This window comes from Notamacropus eugenii, chromosome 1 (genome assembly GCF_028372415.1).
Source record: "Notamacropus eugenii isolate mMacEug1 chromosome 1, mMacEug1.pri_v2, whole genome shotgun sequence".
Taxonomy (NCBI): domain Eukaryota; kingdom Metazoa; phylum Chordata; class Mammalia; order Diprotodontia; family Macropodidae; genus Notamacropus; species Notamacropus eugenii.
In genome coordinates this window covers 380,785,807-380,809,668 of record NC_092872.1, presented here as the reverse complement: position 1 = coordinate 380,809,668, position 23,862 = coordinate 380,785,807, and positions in this window count along the sequence as shown.

The following is a 23,862-nucleotide window of genomic DNA, read 5'->3' as shown; positions in this document are numbered from 1 at the left end:
GCTTCCTTTGGGAGTCTAAAAGCATTTTTTTCAAAGCCAATAATTTGCAGCTCCATTAGCTTTGCAGCAGCCTGGGGGCCTGCCAACTTGCTAGACAGGGAAGAATGAGGATGGTCTAGAAAATCAAAAACACATGATTGACTTTTTCCTATGCTTTTGTTTCCTTTTCAATCTGCAACTTGGCACTTATAGAATTATTATTCTCTGGTCTCATACATAGGTTGTAACTATCAGGTCCAGCTTACAATAATGTGACCTGCAAAGCTCTCTTTCCATTCTCATGGTCTATGTTGTATGATTTATATATCCACCATTAAAAAATGCAAGAGTCACATCATACTCCATTAGTTAATAGTTAACACCTTAGTTAGCTAGTTGTCAGCTAACTCTTAACCAAGCTGTGAGTCAATGCCTTAGTTATCACTTCACATTTTAGTTATGATCCCAGAGTTTAGTTAATATCTAATATGCTAGTTATCAGCTTAAACTTTAGAAAAGATTCATATATAGTCAGCTGTGAGGAAGTTTCTGAAAGATAATATACTAATCTGGGAAGATGAGAATGTATTTTGTACTAAAAGACTCACATCTTCTTAACCATTGCCTTCATTAATCTTCAAACCACCCTTCCTTCCTCCATAATTTTAGTATCTGACTTCTAGACTGTTCCAACACCTGCCCTCACACTTGGTGAATTCATATTGATGACCTTGAAAATATCCTAGCCTTGCAATTCATCAACCTCAATTCTCATGACATGTGTTTCCATTCTCTCTCTGCCTACCTGTACCTATGGGTACATAAGGATTGTCTATACCTTAGATCTCATCATCACCAAAAATGGCTTTGCTTAAAAAGATCTAAAATTCTGAAAGCATTCTTTCTGATTGTCATTGCTTCTTCTATTATCTCAACTTACCTTACACTTTATTATGAATTTTAATGCCCTCAGTCCCTCCCTATTTCCTAGTCAATTTACTCTGTGTTGTCTTCACTCTTTTCTATTCACAATCCTGACAATATATAGCTAAGCAAGTCAAGAAATCCAGTCTTCTCAGTCCACGCTTAGAACCCCAGCTTTCTCATTTTTCTACCTTTTGTGTCCTCTTAATCCTCAATCCTAGGTCCTAGCCTCTACTTGTCTTCTTTGTTCTGTCTTCCAAATCATTGACTACTCCTAAAGTCCTGAAATCGTATAGATAGCTCCACTTCAAATTCATCCTTTCTAACAGCATGTGGGACCTCATGGCTGCAGGCAATCACTTTATTTAGCTCTGATTGACTCACTATCAAACTTCTTATAGTAAGTGTTCCAAGGCATCTCCTATCTCATCAAGTTAACCCTTGTTGCCTCCCTTCAACAATTTCCTCCTACTTAATGAGAAGATTGAGGCTATTAGTTCTTAGATCCCATTTCTCTCCTCTTCTTAACCTCAAAACCTCTCTAAATCTTCACCTAGTCTTTCTTTTTGCTTTAGTTTTAGGGGATGAAGTAATTTTCCTTGCTTAGGCTTACTACTACCCTTCCACCTTGATACCGTCATCTACCATACCCCACCCTTAGTATATTACCCAACTGATCAGTCATATTCATTCTAATCCTGATCATGTTCACATTCACAATGTTCTCCCTCCTCTCCTCTTCACAGAATTTCTTACTTTTTTCAAGACTTCCTGATTACTCCAATAACCAGACCCTTTTCCCCTTAGACTATCTTTTGTATATTTTGTGTTTGTTCTGCTTGTACTTAACTATACACATGCTGTTTTCACTGAAAGTAAACTCCTTGAAATCGGAGACTATTTCATTCTGTGTTTGTATCTCCATTTCTTTTAGTGTTTGATATGTAGTAGATAATTATTTCTTGTTGACATATTCTTATATTTTCTCTATCTGAGCCCAGAAGCCTGAACCCAAGAGCACTGAAAATGGTGGTGTCCCCTAGGCCATTAGATTTGCTTCCAGTCCAGCCCCTGCAGGCCTCATCAAGGGGGGAAATCATTATGGAAAAGAAGCACCCCCCTTCCTCATCACCATCAACACAGCTGCTGCCTAATTGCCACCAACAGTTAGATAGGCACAACAGCCCTGGTAGGGGCAGGACCTTTGGTTCTACTTCCAGCCCAGACCCCACAGCTATCATCCAGGGAAATAGTTCCTATGAAAAAGGGGCCCTCTATCACCACCATTTTCCAAGCAAATGCCACTCACCTGGGAGGCAGGCCAGCTCATTTGAAACAACAATGCACCATGAGGGAAAGAAAGGAGGCAGTACATGCTGGGCAAGTCAAACTAGCATCACTGCCTTCACCACCATCTCTCCTCAGATGCTGCTAGAGAAATCCCAGGACCCTGAACCCAAGAGCCTCAGGAATATCAATGCTTCTAGCCCATGGCTAGTCTTCATCTTGAGAAGACGCAGCTTGAAGACTGCTCTTGACAGTGCTAAAACCACAGGTGCTGAAAGTTCAGAAAAGAAAGATTTTGTTACCAAAAACCAAAGCCTTGGTAGTATCAAATGATTCAACTGGCATGGTTTTATCAGTTGAAATGACATTGAAGAAGGGATATTACCATCTGCTTTGCCAAAGAACCCTAAAGACCATGGGAACTTTCCATTTGACTTGCAACTGTAACCTTCTATATATGTGGTCTCCCCCATTAGACTATGAGCTTCTTGAGAACAGGGACTGTCTGACCTTTCTATTTGTATCACTAGCAACTAGTACAGTACTTTTACAATAATAAGCATTTAAGAAATGCTTCATATTCACTCTCACCCTCTTTGTGTCTCCTGTCTCTCTGTCTTGCCTCTGTCTTTCTTTCTCTCTTCTCCTTGTCTCTGTCTCTCTCCTTCCCTTTGTGTCTGTGTCTCTCTGTCCCTGTCTCTTGTCTCTCTGTTTCTGTCTCTCTGTTTCTCTTTCTATCTGTCTCTATCTCTATTTCTCTCCCCTGTTTCTCTCTCTCTCTCCCTCTCCCTCTTCCTCTCCTTATTCCTTTCCTTTCTCTCTGTCTCTCCTCTCTTTGCCTCTCATTTTCTTCCTATGTGCACTCCCTTTCACAGCAAAATTTCTAGAACTCCTCATCTCCTTATAATTTGTCTTTTAAAGCTATCATTCTACTGAAATTGTTCTCCTAAAGGCCAACAATGGCATCTTAGTTGCTCATTCTGATGGGTCTTCTCTCAGATCTCACCCTCCTTGAATTCTCTGAGATACTGAACATTGTTGACAATCCCTTCTTCTTGGATATTTTCATCTCCCTGGCTTCCTGTTGTCCTGTCTCCTGGTTCCCCTCCTAACCTTATGTCTGTACTTTCTCAGTACCACCCATTGACTCTTTATCTTTCTTTTTCACCCTTCAAAGTGAGTACCCCCCACCCAGACCTTCATCATTTCTATTCCAGACAATTGCAACAGGATATTAATGTCTTTTTCTGCTACAGTCTGTCAGTTTTCCGATTTATCATCCTAAGGTTGCTGAAATATATTCCTAAACCGGAGGCCTGGGTCCACCATATTCATGTTCAAAAACTTTCAGGAGCTCCTTATTGCCCCAGGAGAAAATACAAATTCCTTAGCCTGGTATATAAGGTCTTCCATAATGTGTTTCAAAGTTATTTGTACTGTAATGGCTAACCGAGTCATATCAGAGAATACCAGTCAAGCAATACTGATGTTTCTGAAAGGTTTACATTTGTTAGAAGTACTCTGAAATGTTGTTGAAGGCCCTGTACAATGTCTACACATCAGTTAAAGCTGCTACTCAGTACTTAGAGCCAAAATATACTTGAGGACAAGCCAAATGAAAATGGAAAATCCATAGCTTTGTTATTTAGGAAGGACAGTTTGTTCACAAGCACAGTATCGATACAGTTTCTTTACAATTGCATTGACTAATTTTCCTTCTCATTCTAACAAAATAGTAGATTGTTTTTAGATGTATAGCAACACAACAGATTTTTAAAATGTGCATTGGGTTATATTTAAGTTAAATAAAAATAAATGGCATTTTGTTATTTATTAAAGCAAGCAGGAATTTATCTGAGTTTTTATTAACATTTGATTTTGCAAAATATTCATCTGATCCCTTTTAAATTAAATGTTTTAAAAAAATCAAACCAAAAAAAGTTATTTGTGCTGCTGTCTTTTCTTTTTATTGTTATAATCAATTTTTATATTGCCTATATTTACCTCAGAATTCTTCCCCTCACCCCCTGCCAGAGAGCCAACCTTTATAACAAAGTTGTTGGGGTTTTTTTTAGGAAAATTTTAAAACTTCAGCTAAACCAATCAACAGATAGAAAAAAATCTGACTTTCATGCAATGTTCCACACTCAAAGGTCCCCTCTTTTGCAAACAACTGGGGAGAGGTGTCTTCTTCTTTGGGGTCAATCATGGTCATTATAATTTCACAACATTTATTTTTTATTATTTTGTGACTCTTTATACTGTTGTAGTGTTGTTTATTGATTCTGCTTACTTCACTTTGCATCAGTTCATCTAAGTCTTTCCATGCTTCTCTCTGTTTATCATGTTCTTCATTTCTTATAGCACAATATTATTCCATTATATCCATATTCCATTATCTCTTTAGTGCTTCCCCAATCAGTGGATATTTCCTTTGTTTCAAGCACTTTGCTACCACAAAAAGCAGTACTGCAAACATACCAGTATATACAGGGACTTTCTTTTGTCAGTGATATTTTAGGGGGTAGATGTGCAATTTCAGGGTCAAAGGGGAAGATAAGTCAAGGATGACCAAGGGCTAACATTTTAGACATTGTATTTGCACAATTCAAAATTCTTATACAGAATGGCCATACCAATTCATAGCTTCACCAATAATATATTAATGTTCCTGTTTTCCCACAACTTTTCCAATGTTGATTATTCCCTTTTGTCATCTTTGCATTTTTCTGAGTATAAGGTGAAACACCAGGTTTTTTATTGCATTTTTACTTATTATTAGTGCTTTAGAGCACATTTTAAGATGGCTGTTCATCACTTATAATTTCTCTTTTGAGAACTGTTTATTTTCAAGAGGGGTTTAACCATTCCTGTTTTTAACCTTATTTCACATGACTCACTTTCATTTAAAATTAGCTATTAGCTGTTCCCTGAACTTGATATGTTATCTCCTACCTCCATATGTTGGTGCATTTCCTTTCCTCTACCTTATTATTTCTTTGTCTCTCTTCCTTTTATCTTCTCTCTCTCTCCTTCCTTCTCCCACCACATAAACATACAAATGCACACATATCACCATCAAGTCCTCGCATATTGCTTTGCACATAACAAGTCATCAATAAATATTTTGTATTTATTGGTTAAATTAGAGTTAAATTAGAAAACAGTTTTCAATATTTTATGTGTTCCTCACCTGACAACGCTAGAAAATGACTAAAATCTCCTACTTTTATATATCTCACCATTAAAATGACTCTTATAGGAACACCCACGAGCTCATGGAAAAACTTCTCTTGTCTTTTACTCTTCCCTTATGCTTCTCATAGTATGTGCTCTTTATTGAAACTGAATATAGAAAGTTAGAGTAACTACTTAATTTCAATGCCCTCCTGCTCCTTGCCCACCATCCATATCAATTCCAATTCTGCCACAAGGATCATGATCTAATGTATCAGTTATATACTTGTTCTATGAATTAGAAGAAGACATGTTATTGCTTCCTAGTATTGTCCCATAGTCCTCAATCCCCTGGTGTTAAGGTTTGAGCATCAGGATCCATGAAACTCTTCTTCAACTTTCTCAATACTAAAATCTTCAGCTCTGACTCATAGAATGTCTTCACTATAAAGATGTTCTCTCTGTGACTGAAACCAAGATAATCTGTCTCCTATGAAAAACAAGCTGTTCAATAGAAACTTTTAGGCAGAATTCAATAGCTCAACAATTTTTCTGATAGTCTGTGAAATAAACTCTTCATATAATCCCAGGTATCTGCATAAGGCAGTGATGTGGTGAATTCCCAACATCTTCACTGGAGAGTTTATAGACAACTTAGCCCCAGGGTGAGTAATTGTATTGACACAGGTATCAATGTTTCTCCCAGTGGCTTTCTGGTCCTCAAATTTGCTACTAATCTCTCTTGAGGTAGACAGGATTAACTAAGATCTAGGGGATTCTGGACTTCTCAGGAAGCAAAATTAATTCATGAGTTACTGGAATTGCTTTTGGGGGTTAAAGAATTCTCTAAACCCTCCTATTAGGAGGTTTCCTACAAATATATAAGTTAAAAATGGACATAATATGAACCATTTGAGGAAATTTTAGGTTAACATAATAGAACATTTTAACTCAAAATAGCATCTTTCAATGGGAATAGTGCTTTTTTACACTAACCCTAAAGATTTACGAGAGAGAGAGAGAGAGAGAGAGAGAGAGAGAGAGAGAGAGAGAGAGCATTACATTGAAATAGCACATTTCTCAATTGATTGAAATGGTAAAAATAAAAAGGACCAAGTGATTCTAAATCACAAATTACAATGGTGAATGAGAGAGGGGACAAAAATAAGTATGGAGGAGAGAAATGGGTGAAGAGAGTGGAGAGAGAGAGAGAAAAGGAAAGAAAGGGAAGGTGAGGGGTAGGAATATGGAGAGAACTGAGAAGGCTCTGATGAGTCCCCACAGCTTCCTTTGAAGTGAAGTGCTACAGAACACATTTCACTCTTGGAGTTTCCAAGAGCAAAGAAGAGGGACATATTGAAGTCATTTAAGAAAAGAGGTAGAAGAAGAAGAAAAATGATCCTTTTTGCAGGAAGAATTAAAGATGGAGAGACAATACAAGGAGGCTGAAGCTCCTTGAAGAAGAAAATAGAAATCATGTAAAGATACATAGCAGTCAGTCAGTCCCCCTATTGGAAGAATTATTAAATCATAGAATCTCTAATTAATAGGAATCCCAGAAAACATCTAGTCCATCCCATTAATGAATTCCCTCTGTAATATAATTGACAGAAGGTCATCCATGCTCTGAAGATTTCTGTTGATTTGGAACGCAATCAAGTGCTAATAATTCTAATAATAATGATAATAATAGTAATAGGTAACATTTATACAGCACTTACTATATGATAGGCACTATGTTAAGCATTTTGCAATTATTGTCTCTTTTGAACTTCACAACAACCCTGGGAAGAAGGTGCCATTATTATCTCCATTTTACAGATGAGGAAAATAAGGCAGATGCCTCATTCCAATTTGAGATATTTTTCATTATTAAGAAGTTCTTGTTAAATTCAATTCCAGCTCATACTGAAGCCTCATGCCAAATATTGTCTTTTCCATAGAGGCTTCCATGCTCTCCCAGTTTAGTAATGAGAATCCTTCTCAGACAAAAGATAGTCATTTTATAATTCCTTAATGCATTTACTATGTAACTTGATTTATTAAAGTAATTAGTGTATATTTGCCCTGGAGTATAAGCTACATGAGGATAGGAACTCTGCCCTATTTATACCTCTGCCAGGACCTAGCCTTTCTCAAAGTTTCTCCTTTAAGAGTCTATATTTGACTTTTCTTTACCAGATACCATTTTCACTTCTATCATACCTATTATTCTTTGTGACCCTCTCAATGCAAGCCTTGGCACCCAAATTTTCTATCTTTCTTCCATATTAAAACTTCCAAAGCTTCATTCTTAAATTTTGAACACTGGTGTCAATGGCCTTTTTTCTCATCTTCCTTCTTCTGTCTAGGTTCTAGAGACTGGAGATGATATAAATGAAAAGGAGGTGCCTGGCAGAGTTCCATGATATTATATATCACCGTAAAATACTCCCACTTTGTGGAAGCAAGGGTTTTATGATGAGTGAACAGATATCCTAATAATTTTGGAGTTTTAGTGACTGTGGGTTTTTAGTGTACAGCCCTCCCTCACTCAAAACAAAGTCAAGTGCAAGTCATGTCATCATTTCTCTGATGGCTTGTTCTTCTTCAGCAATGAAGGATGAACACATCACAATAAATATACAATTCCCAAGATTAACAAGTATCATCTTCCCTTATAGGGATGTAAACAGTTTGCCCATGTTGAATAACAAGCTTTTTTTTTTCCCGTTTACCTTTTTATGCCTCTCTTGAGACTTGTGTTTGAAGATCAAATTTTCTATTGAGCTCTGGCTTTTTCATCAGGAAGGTCTGGAAATCCCTTATTTCATTGAATGTCCATCTCCTTGCCTGAAATATTCTCAGGATTGCTGGATAGTTGATCCTGGATTGTAGTCCCAACTTCTTTGCTTTACAGAATATTGTATTCCAATTCCTTCAATCTTTCAATGTAGAAGCTGCAAGATCCTCTGTGATCCTAATTGTAGCTCCTTGATGTTTGAATAGTTTCTTTCTGGCTGCCTGCAGTACTTTCTCCTTCACTTGATAGTTCTGGAATTTGGCAACAATATTCCTTGGTGATTTTAGTTTGGAATCCCTTCCAGGAGGTGAACAGTGGATTCTTTCAATTCTTTTTTTCAATTTTCAATTCTTTCTTCTGGGCAGTTTTCCTTGATGATTTCTTGGAAGATATTATCCAGGCGGTTTTTTTTCAGCATAGCTTTCTGGTAGACCAATAATTCATAGATTTTCTCTCCTGAGTCTATTTTCCAGGTCAGTTGTTTTTCCAATTAGATATTTTGCATTTTCTGCTATCTTTTCATTCTTTAGATTCTGTTTGACTGATTCTTGATGTCTCATAGAGTCATAAACTTCTACTTGCCTGATTCTAATTTGTATCAAATTGTTTTCTTCATTTAGCTTTTGCATCTCCTTTTCCATCTGTCCAATTGTTCCTTTAAAGGAGTTGCTTTCTCCAGCTAGGTTTTGTACTTCCTTTTCCATATGTCCAATTTTCCTTTTAAATTTTTCCATGATTTCTTTTTTCATATTTTTAAAATCATTGGTCATTTTTTTCTTCTATTTCTCTAATTTGACTTTTAAAATCCTTCTTTAGCTCTTCCAAGAATGCTCTTTGGCCTTGTGACCAGTTCATATTCCCTTCTGAAGTTTGGGAGAACAGTCTCAATGCTGAACTCTTTGGTATTCATGTTTTGTTCCTTGTCCCCATAGAAAGATTCTGTAGTCTTTTCTTTTCTGTTTTGCTTCTTACTTATGATGGTCACCCTTTTCCTAGCTTTTAAAGTAGAACTCAGCTACTGGGCCACAAGGGGCTCTGTCCCACAGTTCTTGTGCCTAGAACTTGAGGTTTTGTATGTTATAGTCTCTGGCTCTTTCAGCTAGAACCTAAAATGCTTCAGCTTACCTGATACTGAGCTGGCTAGTGTTGGAAATCAGAGGTCAGGTGAAGTCTTTCTGGGTTTCCCCAGAGTTACCCTGGAGCTAGCTCCATTAAATGTAGGGGAGGAGTGGTTTGGCCACAGGAGGTCTCCTTTGCTGAGTGAGAGCATAAGCAAGCTCAGCAGTTGGTGAACCTGTCTGAGCTAGTGTCTTCCTGATTGCCCTGGGGTGCTGAGGCATGCCTGGGGTCCTGGTATTGGCGGTTTCAGGCTCCAACTCCCTGGGGCTTAGGATCTCCTCTCAGTTTGCTGAGGTGGGGCTGTCTGGGATAGCTCTGGTCCTGTGCTGGTCCCCTTCAGCCATAGCAGGAGGGATCTCCCTTGTGATTTTCCCAGCCTCATGGGCTAAGAGACAGTTTGCCTCTTTGGCTGATCCACTTTTCCAGGTTTTTTCCTGAGGAAATATTTTATGGGTCTTTCAAGGTCAGCAAGGGGAGGGGGAAAACATTTACCAATCACTCTGCCATCTTGGCTCCCAGAAGTTCAAGCAAGTGACTTACAGACATTTAATCTGTGAGCTGATGGTCTCAGGAGCAGCTGCTACAGATACCTGGGGCTCCAGGCTGTTGCTTGGTTGGCTCTCATCTTGGCCTTATATGCCCCAAATTCTGCAGTGTGGCCCCTGCCTCAGACCACCAGGGGCTTCCTGCTCAGCCCTGCCATAGTGGGGACCACATTGGTACAGCCTGTGCACTGTGTGCCCTTCCAAACACTTTCACTGCCAAATTTAAGCTCTTTTGATCCTCTCAAAACATCTATAAGGTAGATAGGACTTGGCTTATTATCAGTATTTTAAAGAAAAATAAGTACATTTTAATTTGATTAAATTCATTGTGGCTCCTAAGGAGTATAACCCATGAGCTAATCAATATATCAGCATGGATAGCTGACCATTACTCCATGGGATCACTTAAGAATCAAGAAATTCTAGAGTTGTAAGTGACATTAGAAGTGATCTAGCCTATTCCATAATCAGGGTAAGAATCCTCTTGACCATTCCCCCATCAGATGGTGGAACAGTTTATGCTCAAACACTTCCAATTATAGGGAACTAATTTCTTCATAAGTAATCATTTGAAATCTTACAGAAGTATTAAAAGATATCTAGTTCTTCCTCTAACTGAAATATGAATCCCTTCTCAAGCATTTCTGAAAATTGACCACTGTGCCTTACTTTAAAATTATCCACTGAAAATCAAATTTTTAAGGCTGTCCTTCCATTCCTAGAATCTCTTAGGAGAGGCAGCAGTATGTACTAAAAAGGAAGCTGGCCTTGAAACCAGGAAGACCTGGGTTGCCAAGTCAGCCCCATACTGGTTGTGCTACCCTGGACAAAGTATTTAAGCTCTCAGAGCTCTAGAACAAAGATGGCAGCCACAAAGAGAGGGCCTCCAGAAGACAGCAGGAACCAGATTAAAATATAAATGTTTAACTAAATTAATAAAAGATACAATACAACATAGATAATGTTAATATGTGGTTTTCTTTTTTTTTTTGAGGAAGTTTAAGTTAATGTTAAGGTAACTTGGAGATCTTCCCTGCCCTGTACTAGACCCATGTGACCTGCTTTGAGCTTTGACCCAGTACACAGTCAGAGTCACATGAAGCCAGTGGGAGGAGATTGTTGAACAGGTGGGGCAGAATGGGTGGAGAGACTGAAGTAAAGCTGAGGGAGAGGCAGCAGGCAGAGCAGAGCAGCTAAAATGAATGAAAGAGGCAATGACTTTGCTTAAGGGAGCTTGTTTGTGGGGAGGCCTGATGGAGGGAAGGCTTGGGAGTGGTGTTCCACTCTCTATTGCTAATGTGTACAAATTTCATTGTTTCTATGGTGAAATTGGTTTTCTAGTATCTGAATAAATATCTTGATTTCATCTTTGAAGAAGAAAGTTTATATTTTGCAAATTTACCCTAGAAATACACCTGCATATCTATAGACATTGCTGTGGGTATCACATTGGCACTACAGGAGGAGAGGTAGTTGGGGTTAAGTGATTTGCCCAAGGTCACACAGCTAGTAAGTGTCATATATCCGAGCCAAATTTCAACTCAGGTCCTCCTGACTCCAGGGTCAATACTCTATTCACTGCACCATCTAGCTACTCCCATATGTGGTTTTCTAAGTCAATATTTGACCAGAAAAAAACAGTTCCTATTTGAGTGTGACACCACTGTTATACAACTCTCTAAAACTGTAAGTTGAATGGAAGGGACAGAGGTACATTGAATAAGGAGTTTCCTTGCCCAATAGCTTCCTTTACTGATGAAATCACAGGTCCGGTCTGTATCTCTCTCTCTCTTTTAAGATACTATTCTATTAAGTGGGAAAAGGAAATGAGATAAACCATTTCAAATGAAGAATTGTTCCAAATCATTTTGGTGGTGGTGGTATTGGGTCATTTCAGTCATGTCTGACTCTTCATGATCTCATTTGGATTTTTCTTGGCAAAAATAATGGAGTGGTTTGCCATTTCTTTCTCTGGCCCATTTTACAGATGAAGAGCTGAGGCAAACAGGGTTAAGTGACTTGCCAGGATCACATAGCTAATAAGTGTCTGAGGTCAGATTTGAACTCATGAAGATGAGTCTTCCTGACTCCAAGCCTAGTGTTCAATTTATTGTGCCATCTTACTGTCCTCCAAATCATTGCTCATAAAAGAAATGAAAATCAGTACAACTCTGAGATTTTTACCCTACAGTCAGAAAATTGACAAAGATCAAAAAAGATAGGAATAGTCAAGGTTGGAGGGGCTGTGAAAAGACAGGCATAGTAATATCTTGTTGATAGAGCTCTGAATAGATTCAATCATTCTAGGATTGTACTCACAAAATGAGCAAAATATTCATATCCCTTTCACCCAGAGATCCCACTACTCAGAATATGCTACCAAAATGATAAAGGCCGAAAAAAAGTTCTCACATGCACCAATATATTCATAACAGCACATTTTGTGACAGCAAAGAACTTGAAACAAAGTAAACAGGCATAGATGAGAGCTTCTAAATAAATTGTGGTATGTGAATAAGCTCTTCAATAATAATCCTTGGGGCTCAAGAAATATTTTTCCCAATAAAGAAGCTCTTCCATGAACTGAGTCAAAGTCTGACTCCCTGAACTTGCCCTTCATTGGTTCTAGTTCTGTTCTCTTGGGCAAAGAAAGCAGATAATCCATCTCTCTATGACAGCCCCTTAGATATGCCAATACTGATTGCTGCTCCTCTTGGCAAATAGCAAACAACAGTTTGACCAGAAATTCTCATTGTCTATGTTGAAGGGCAAAACTACAACCTCCTTCTGAACAAGGGTCCCACATAGGAATTCAGGCCTTCAGGAGTCCTGGTGGGGTCAAGGAAAATAATGTACAATGACAAAAGCTTTCTCAAGGGAGGGACTTGGAAACAGTATAAATAGTATTACTCTCTAGCCTGGACCAATGGGCTTTTCTCTTCCTGAACAGAAACCGTAGCTCAATGTGGCATTTAGGGGCACTGGAAAGGGATGGCATCAGTGACAATATCTGAAGATGGATGGCCATAATACCATAGCTGTATTAAACTGTCACAAGCAATATTCCCATCAGGCCTGTAGATAAAATACTGGCTTAAAGCAATGCCATGCTACTGAGTTCAAGACCCTAAACGATGCTAGGGTTAGCCTATTGTTAGAGAGGTAAGATGGATGCCATAACATTAACCATACCATCTGAAGCTATCAAAAATGTCAGTGGAGATGAAGAATACTGATGTAGAAGTGCATTTTTAGACTTATATATTAAAAACATATCAGAACATGAGGCAGGAAGTCTTAGCGGAACACAACCTGTCTTGGTTTTCCAGAATAATATTAACTTACATTTATATGGTTCTTTAGAATTTACAAAGCATTTCTTCACAATAGCCCCATAAAGTAGGTAAGATTAATATTATTCTTCTCACTTCACCAATAAAGAACCAGAGACTCAAAGAAATGATGTGACTTGCTCAAGGCCCCATGGCTAGTAAGAGCCAGAGTCAAGAACTCAGATAGAACTCTTTCCACTCCATACTGATACCTCAGAAACCTAGTTAATCATTTCATAAGCAATGGAAAGATGTTCTTTGTTTCCCACACCATAAAAAAAACAAAGGAACATGATATTATTTGTTGTCCTCAACAAATGGGTATAATCTGTAAACTGAGTTTGGAGTTTTCTATTCAATGAGGCAGACATCCTTGAATTATGCATAATCATACAAGTCCAACTTCAGGTCTTCACAATTTGGATTCAACCTACTTTTCTATTCTTATCTCACATTACTACATTTCATATACATTATGTGCCAATCATATTGAACAATTTGCTTTCCCTGATTTCATATTATCTGTCTTGACTCCATCTACATCTTTGTTCACACCATCCCCTATATCTGAACTGGCCACCTGTCTTTCCTCATCTCCACTGATGAAAATCTTACCCATTTTACTCGGCTCTGATCAGATGCTCTCTCTTTCCTTACAACTTGCATTATGTCCCACATGGAAGTAATTGTATCATGTTATGGTATGAGACTTAAAGAAAAGTCCCATACTTTAGAATTTCCTTTTTGGGTCCAAAAATAGTCAAAATGAGTTTCATTAAAATCGATTTTGCTCTTAAGAACTGGAAAAAAGAAGGCTAAGGAGATTAAAAAAGAAGAAAGGACCAAAGAAACTTCCACTTGCCTTTGAAATAACTTTGTTATATTTTCCCCTTAGTGAAATTGTAAAGCTAATGACAGATTTCACCATCATGAAGGCTCATGAAACACTGGGAATTGGTGGAAAACATGCTGAATAATATCAAGTGATGAAAGAGAAAGGAAAAATCACAACTTAGATATATTAATTCTATATTGGAATTGCCAAGGAGTGAGGGATGATGAAGTTAGATAATTGCTAATTAAATTTGGATAGGATGGACAAGGAGCCAGATGACTATCCCTGCCTTCCAATGAGGCACCCATTGACTGTCATACCGGATCTTGATTAAACTTCACAAAATGGTTAAGTGATTAAGTTTTGAGTCATTTTGGAATAGACTATAGCTCATCACCACTAAGCCATAGCCCCCCATTCATTACAGGTTCTCTCCTTTGGCAAGCAATGTATTTGGGCTGGGGGTAGAAGTGGTATCAGCTACAGCAGTAAGGAGTTAAGCAGAAGTCTGTCTTTTCTGAGATTAGCATCACTTTGTGGCCCCATGTGCAACATGACACAACTTACACCAGAAACCGGTTTTATAGAAACCCTAGTTAAGTCAAGTGATGTTATAGGTAGATCCATGGGTAAGAGTGGATCCAGAAGACAAACAGAGGTTTCTCTACACTTCAAGCATAACACAGTGATAGGAAACAGTGATACTTAGGTGACTTAATACAACTGGGGCTCAAGTTGTAGCTGTGATCAAAGCTGAACTTTGGTATCTTAGGAGATGGGTAGAATAGGGATGCAGTGGATTTTCTCAGTCTTCATGGAGTTCTACTATGGCAGGCTTTCAGTACAGTTTAGTGGGAAGATAAATGGACATGGAGTCAAAAGACCTGAGTTTGAGATATAATTTCACCACTTAACTCACCACAGGAGCAGGAATGAATCACTTAACCATTCTGAGACAAAGTTTCATCATATGTAAAATAGGTACAATATTGAATCTTTCAGCACCTACGTTGAGGTATTGCAAGGAAAATATTCCATAAACTACAAAACATTATAGAAATTGTAGTATTGTCATTACTGATGTCATTTTTATTGTTGTTAACAATAGTAATCAAAAATAAGTTGAGAGGTAATTTCTTCCTTCTAAATCAAAAAGGAAGGTTTGGAGAGAAAAGGGAAAAGGAGCTACAAATTTATTATATAGGAAGAAGTTCCCAAATCTAATCTACACATAGTCTTTGTATTCATTTTGTCTATTTCAGACATTTCAGATGCAGGTTAGTAAGACAAAATAAATGAACCAATGGAAAAAAATAGAGTTATAGTCAGAAGAAAAGGTTTCAAACCCCATCTCTGCCACTGGTTATCTGTGTGGGCCTAGGAAAGACACTTAACTTCACTGGACCTCAGTTTCCTCATCTGTAAAATGAGGGGGTAGAAATAAAGTGCCTTCCAGTTCTAAATCTATGATCCTATGATCCCAATGGCCTATAATGTACTGTGGTCACAAGACCTTTTCCTCACAATAATACTTTTCATTAAGTCATATATCATAACTTCATTTTACATATGTGAAAACTATGGCAAAAAGATTTTAGGTGTCTCACCTATAGTCACACACTAAGTGACGAAGTCAGGACTAGAACCCAGTGCTCCTAAATCTGAGATCATTTCTCCTTACAATGCATCACTGTCCCTAGGGTGACTATGCAGAGGTAGCCCAGTCAAGAGCTGAAAAATATTAGCCTGGTAGACCAGACTTTTGATAGCCTTTAATAATTTCTCTGTTATATCCCTGGGTGATTTTTTAAAATCAGTTTTTCTCTGTTCCATTGCTGGGAAAGTTGGGGGTACAGGTGGAAGGGAAGGAGAAGTAGGGTTAGACTGGGCAAAATGTGTATATATTTACTCTAGGTTTCACTGTGATAGGGATGCCTTGGTGAGAATGTGTCCAGTGGGACGTGAACTGCGATGAGCAGTCTACTCTGTTACAGCCAGTTTTCTTTTAACCTTAACCACAAAGAAGCCAATGACTTTGCTAAGAGCTGTTGTTTGTTTGTTTGTTTTCAGTAATGCATTCTAAATCCTAGAACCTGGAGCTTAAACATATTTACTAGTGAATTGACTGATTTAATGTATTTCTTTAATACCCGCAAAAATAACAAACCAACATTTCACCATCTGGGTGATTTCTTACTCTCATTGCACCATCTTATTACCCGTTCTTATTATTATTCAGTTGAGGAATACACTTAGCTTCAATCAATAATCCTCCCACACCTTCCTTATTCAGATTCCCTACCTACAATGCTTCTGCTCTCTCTCTCTCTCTCTCTCTCTCTCTCTCTCTCTCTCTCTCTCTCTCTCTCTCTCTCTCTCTCTCTCTCTCTCTCTCTCTCTCTGTCTCCTTCCTCCCTCCCTTTAAAATCCCTCCAATATCCCACATTGTTTGCTCCATTATTTCTTTTTAGTACCTGGATTGTTTTTAAGAAATTTTCTCTTCATTTAATACAGGAAAAAATCTAGACTAGATAAGAAGCAGAGCACAATGGAAAGAGCATTGAATCGATAGTCAGGAAGAAAACCCTGGCTGAAGTATAATCTTCCTCTGGATTTGGGGCAAATCATTTACCTTCACTGGTACATTATTTTCTCTTCTACAAAAAGAGAGGGTTGAACTAAATGATATGTAAATACCTCTTTCACTCACTTTCTATATTCTAATGTCCCTTCTAGCTCTGACATTCTACATTTAAAGATCTCTCCCTATTCTAAACCCAGGACTGTCCCCCACCTAGAGAAAGAATAGGTGTTTAAACACACTGGATGATTGATGGCTTATCAGGAATGTTGAAGAAGAGATTCATCAATCAAGAAGAGACTGGACCAGTTGACTTCTGAGTTCCATTTAAGTCCCTAACCTTTAGGAGACAGTCCCTGTGTTTCATTATTCCTATTATCACATTTAGAGTAGAGGGGGATGGTTAAGAAGCCCTCTTTGCAGATGAGGGAAATTCTGCAAGAACAGCCCTCCAATAACAGACGCTATGCAATGAGGATAAGAAGGAACACCAAGTGTGTTGTGGAGGAGGAAAAAATGCATTTCAGTTCCAAAAAGGATGATCCTTCAGCTGCAGTGAGAACTCAAAGGCCATGCCTAAGAGTGAATTGGGCTGAGCAACCTGGAGCTTGCCCCAGTGGGCTGATGAATAAGGCAAATGCACACATTTCAATTTCTACAGCAACTGCCCATCCATCCTTCAGCGAAATCACCTTGCCTTGTTATTTATCTAGCGGTTATATCTGGTTGCTAAATGAATCTGCAGGTAGTGATGTGTCTACCTTGATTTACTCATGGTTAGTGGCAACCAGGCATTTAATAATTGTCGAACAGGATACTGTATTCAAGAGGATAGATATGAAGAAAGATTGAATTAGGCACTGTGGCCAGACTACCTACTGAGCAGGGAAGCATTTTGTTCTAGCAAATAAAATCAGCTCTGGGAAGAAAAAACAGAATTCCAAACGAGTGACTTAAAAGGTTTTCCCCAAACTCAATAACTAGATCTGCATAATGAAACTTGGGAACCTGGGTCTTAATTTAATACACCTAAGATGCCATTCTATCTCTTTTCTTTTGATCTATGCCCATAGTGCCTTCTAGAATCACACCTTCTAAAAAGTTTTCCCCAATTGTTCCTGACATTCTCTCCCCCCAGAATCATAAAATCTTAAAACTGGAAGAGATCTCAGGGGTCATTTAGTCTAATTCTTATCTGAAGCAGAAATAAAATCATGACATATAGGGATCCATCCTTCACTTAATGAATTCTACATATGGGGACCCAATTCTACTAATCCTGTGAATTTAATGTTTTTCATTTAACAAGTTGTAATTTTCTCTCTATTCCACTACTCCTCACACTGATATTAAAAAGAAGAAGAAAAAAGATTCCTATAATAAATAAGCATAGCCAAGCAAAATAAGTTCCCTCACTGGCCATGACTCCCCCTACCCCAAAAAATGTTGTAATTCTGCATCTTGAATCCATTACCCCTCTGTCAAACAGTAAATAGCAGGCTTCATCATAAGTCCTTTGGAATCATGATCGGCCACTATATTCATCAGAATTAGGTAACTTTTAGCTAATATTTATATAACATCCTCAGGCTTACAAACACTTTACATGTACCATTTCATTTTATCCTCATAAGAAGTGCTGTTAATATTCTCATTTTATAGATGAAGAAACTGAGGCAGTTTGAAGTTCAATGACTTGTCTGAGATCAAACAGGTGATTAAGTGTCTAAGGGATGATTTGAACTCAGGTCTTTTTGGCTCCAAGTTCCATGTTCTATCTACCCTACTACCTAACTGCCTTTCAAGAGTCCTTAAATCTTGTATAATTGTGTTTCCTCACAGTTCTGTTGTTATTAGAAAATGTCCTTGTGGTTCTGCCCATTTCATTCAGCATCAGTGGCAGCTAGGTGGTACAGTGGATAGAGCACCAGTACAGGAGGACCTGAGTTCAAATCTCACCTCAGATACTTGACACTCACTAGCTGTGTGACCTTGGGGCACTTAACCCCAATTGCCTCTTCCTGGGTCATCTCCAGTCATCCTGATGTATATGTGGTCACCAGATTCAGATGGCTCTGGAGGAGAAGTGAGGGTGGTGACCTGTACAACCCTCCCTCACTCAAAAAAAAAAACCAAAAGTCAAATGCAAGTCATGTCATCATTTCTTCTTTGGCAACAAAGGACGAACATACACACACACACACACACACACACACACACACATTCAGCATCAGTTCATACAAGTCTTCCCAGGTTTCTCTAAAATCATCTATTTCATCATTCCTCGTGGTACAAGACCCATCCATTACATTCAGATATCATAATTTGTTTAGCAATTCTCCAAATGATGGCCACTCCTTTAGTGTCCAGTTCTTTGACATTACAAAAAGCATTGATATAAGTATGTTTGTACATATGGATCTCTTTTCCTCTCTTTGATCACCTTGAGATAAAGGACTAGCAGTGGTGCCACTTAATCCTTCTTAAGGAAGGTCATTCTGCTTTGTACAATTCTGATTATTAAGAATTTCCTTCTTTATTGGAGATGAAATCTGCCTCTGTTAATTCCCCTCCTCTCCCTTTACCCCATTTGCTCCTAGCCCTGTTAGCTATGACCAAGTTGAACAATTCACTATTCCATACAATCCTTCAAATACTTGAAGGCAGCGATCATGTCCTACTTACCAGCTGCATTCTTTTCCCTGTGTACGTACTTAGTTCCTTGTATATTAATCTTTGTGTATATCTAATTTATATTAGATCCAGGCATATTCTATTGTCATTGTTTTCTTTTTCTTTCATTATTTACTGTCATGCCTGGACATAGGAGACATCATGACAAAGCTGACCAGACTAGGTGATGCAGGGCAGGGGAGGTGAGACAGGCAGGGGGCAGGGAAATGGTAGTGTATAACTAGGAGCCTAGCTAAACAAGAGAGATATAAATCACAAGCATGTGTCTAAATAAGCAAGAAGATAAGCCTAGGAACATTATCTTAAAACAAAATGTAACCCAACTGTCTTTCAAATTGGATGGGTACATTTTAGGTAAAATTGAAGTAATAACACAGAATCCAATTTATGGAGAGTTTGACTATCTATACCTTATAGAAACACTAGTTTCAATCAAAATGAATAAAACAAGCTCACATAGTTATAGCTGAATAGGACCTTAAAGTCATGTAGCTAGGGATGTGCTGGGAAATGTTTAATGACTGGCTTCTCTTCCCCCAAAAAGTCAGTACGTGTGTGATATGTTTTAAAATTTAATCTGCATTATTAACTTTCTCTGTGTCAGTTATTCAAGCCTAAACAACCAATAAACAATAACTAATTTTTAGCATTTAACAAGTTCCAAGATGTAAACAGTCACACTGAAAATTAAACAATCGGGTCTCAAGAGCCAGTTTGAACTGGCTTCAGCACACCCTTGCACTTAGTCTAATCCCCACATTTTACAGATTAGTAAATTGAGACGCAATGCTATTAAATGAACAGTCTCTCAGGTTAGATAAAATAGGATTAAATAAAATTAGGAAAGTGAATTTGAATTTGTTGAAAGAAATCACAAAATGCATCCTAAAGCCAAATAACCATAATTTGGGGATTACTTATATGTGGTTTGGTTTGGTTTTTAAGAATTCTTACCTCTTTCCTTCTATTGCCTCGAATCACCTAAGCCCTAACTCTTCTAGCAATTTTCCAGTTTACAAGTGAATTTCATCTTCATTATCTTATTTGTTCCTCACGTCAGTTTTGTGGGGTTAGTATATTCAAGTACATCTATTTTACAGAACGGGAAAATGAAGTTCAGAGAGATAAAGTGAAATGAACGTCCCTGTTTTAAAGAAATAGTAAAATGTTTTGAAAATTGTTAGTGTTTCTCCTTTGTGTACTTGTCTAAATAACAAAACAAAACTTAATTCTTCATTCTCCATTCCAGAAGTCTTTCCCAAGAGTACCTCCTTTTTCAGCTTTCTTTCATATATTGTCTTCCCCCTTTAGAATGGAAGCCCCTCCAGGTCAGGGTCTGTCTTTCTTTTTGCCTGAATTTGTATTCCCAGCACTTAGCACAGTTTGTGGCACACAGTAAGCGCTTAAAAATGCTTGTGGATCTATGGCTTCCCTGAAATCACAAAGTTAATTGAGTAACATGTGGCATTAAATTTCAAGTCTTTCTAAATCCAAATCCAATGTTCTTTCACTATACTATGCTGTCTCTGTGGATGTTGGAGTGGATTAGAATCTAGGTTATCTCAAGTTCAGGGAGCCATTTGGAAGTTTAAAAACATTTTATTCACATTTGCTTTTTCTTCTTCTGCTTCCCAAAGAAAACCACATTAAGACAAAAAAGAAGTTGCCCAAGAGGTGAGAAGTCTAGGTACCATGGATGATCCAAGTATAGTGAGATTCCTTGGCATCTGTCTGCACCTCTGGAGTTATTTACAACCTCCAATCCATCCTGGCACATTTCTGTTCTCACCATGGCAACCAGCAAGAGTTATCTTCAGTACTATGGTTAATCTGGCTGCTGTTTGTTTCTCAGCTGTAAATCCCTCATTTTCATTTCCCCTCATTTCATGGGCTCCAATCCTCAAAATTTTAATTCATTCATTCAAGAATTTTGCTTGATTTGAGATCAAAGATCTTACCAACTGGGTCTCTGTGCACTGACCTGAAAGTCTAAAACAGCAAGCAGCAGAACGAATTATTGAAAGGTATGATCCCAAGAACTCTGGATTTAGAGCCCGAGGACTTTCATTTGAATATAGTTCTGACACTTGCTTCCCGATTAACTTTAGGTAAATGACATTGCCTTTCAGGTCCAGTTTCCTCATCTGTAAAATTCAGAGATTGGATGGATTACCTTTAGATGTCTTTGAACTTCAAATCTTATAAGCCTTTAATAGAGATATTTTACTTCAATCACTCTCAGGGCTTAAATGGCATCATAAAATGCTAGCATCAGAAAGGGATCACATCTAGTTCAATTCCTAGCTGAAGTGTGAATTCCCTCTACACAATTCTTTGACAAGCAGTCATCCAGTTTTTGCTTGAAAGTCTCTGGAAATCGCCTTCCTTCCTGAGACTACCCATTCCATGGTGGGATAGATCTCATTGTTAGAACATTTCTAATTAAAATGAGCCAAATATATGTTTTTCAGCAACTTCCATTCATTTCTGCCAGGCAGAAAACATCTAATCTTTACATCCCAATTCCCCCATACCCCCTCAGATATTTGAAGAAACCACCATGTTCCTCCCTATTTTTCCCTTCTTCAGGCTAGGCAACTACACTTTCTTCAACCACTCTTTTTGTATAATAGCTTTCAAACCTCTCCAACTTAGTCACTATCTGCTAGAAGTGTTCCATCTTGTCAATATCCTAAAATAGGATGCTTAGAACTGAGGTCATGGTGTGGTCAAATTTATACAAACAAGCATTTTCTTAGTAAGGTACATACTTGAGTAAATAATTATGTACTTGAGTACCTGCGTAAGAATGCATCTGAACATTTCTTCTCAAAAGAATCCATCTGTTTCAAAGAAGCAGAGATTTCATTCCATTTCTAAGGAAATGTTTTCTTTTAATTTGCTTAAGATAACGAAGTGTCTTAAATTCTTTTTCACAGGAGAACAAAGTACATATTATACAGGATTTTTGAAGAGAAAGGGACACAGGTTATCTAGACCTCTTTATTTTTGTAGATATGGATATTGAGGCCCAGAGGCAAAATAACTTGTCCAAGGTTATACAGCTAGGAAGGGGCAGAAGTAGAATTTCATTCCAGGTTGTCTGACTCCAAAACCAGTTTTCTTTCTACTAGGATTTCTTTCTACATGCTGCTGGGACTCTGCAACTAATTTAATTCAGTTTGACATACCAACTATGTGTAAGGCACCATGCCAGATGATAGATACAAAGACGAATAACACTCACTTCCTGCCATCTCAATTTACAGCTCACCTTTATGTAGTGCCTTATGATTACCATTTCCATAGAGCCCATATGCTAATGTCTATGCCAATGGAATGTAAAATCTGGTAAATATGTTGAAGATAAAAAGATTCGCACTATGATTTGGGTAATCTCTCCTTATCTAGATAAATTCACGACTCATTATTACATTGCCTCTAAGAAGATGGATTTTTTCACTGACTTCAACTCTTTACAAATATGTTTTAGTCATATCTTTTGCTTTTGTAATTATCTCATCATTACCATCACTACCAAAGGATTCTTCCATTGTGACAAAGAAAATCAGGCAAGCAAAAGCAAATGAAACAATGTCTGAAACTTCCTCCTGCTTTACAGACCTGTTGCCCACCAGCTCCCTATGGCAAGGAGTGGGGTTCGTTGTCTCTTCTCTGAGGGTCCAGATTAGTCACAATAATTACTCTGCATTTAGTATTTCTGGTATTCATTGTTCCTTAAGCCAAAATAAATATTCCATAACTTTCATATTCCATAATACATCCATATCACTCCCCAATAGATCACTTCATTTCTAATTTTTTGCTACCACAAAAATTGATACTTTGAATATATTGTGCATTCATCCTTCTTTGCTGAAGAAGATCATGCCATTAGAGAAATAATGGCATGACTTGCACTTGACTTTGTTTTGAGTAAGGGAGGGCTGTGCAGGTCACCAGCCTTACTTCTCCTCCAGAGCCATCTGAGTCCAGTGACCAGATATTCATCAGAATGACTGGAAGTGACCCAGGATGAGGCATTTGGGGTTAAGTGACTTTTCCAAGGTCACACAGCTAGTAAGTGTGAAGTGTCTGAGGTGAGATTTGAACTCAGGTCCTCCTGACTCCTGCACTGGTGCTCTATCCACTGCACCACCTAGCTGTCCAGTTTGAATAAATTAGTGAGTAGGGGAAACCCAGAATTCAAATATGGTTTCAGTTACTAGCTACGTGACCCAAGTCAAGTCATCTGAATTCTATCTTAGTGCCCCTATCGGTAAATTCTGTAAAATTCTTTACGAGAATAAAATGAGATAATATTTGTAAAGCACTTCACAAATGTTAAAATACTATATAATTTTTGTTATTATTATTTTTACCCAATAGCAGGATCTTCAGGCCAAATGGTAAGAACAATTCAGTTACTCTTCTCAAATAATTCCAAATTGCTTTCAACAGTAATTAGACCAATTCACAGCTCCACCAATAGCATATTAGTGTGTCCATATTCCTGCATCCTTTCCAACGTTGACTATTTCTGTTTTTTTGTCATCTTTGTCAATTTGCACAGCAAATCAATGGCTATCTAGTAAGTTATAGAGGAA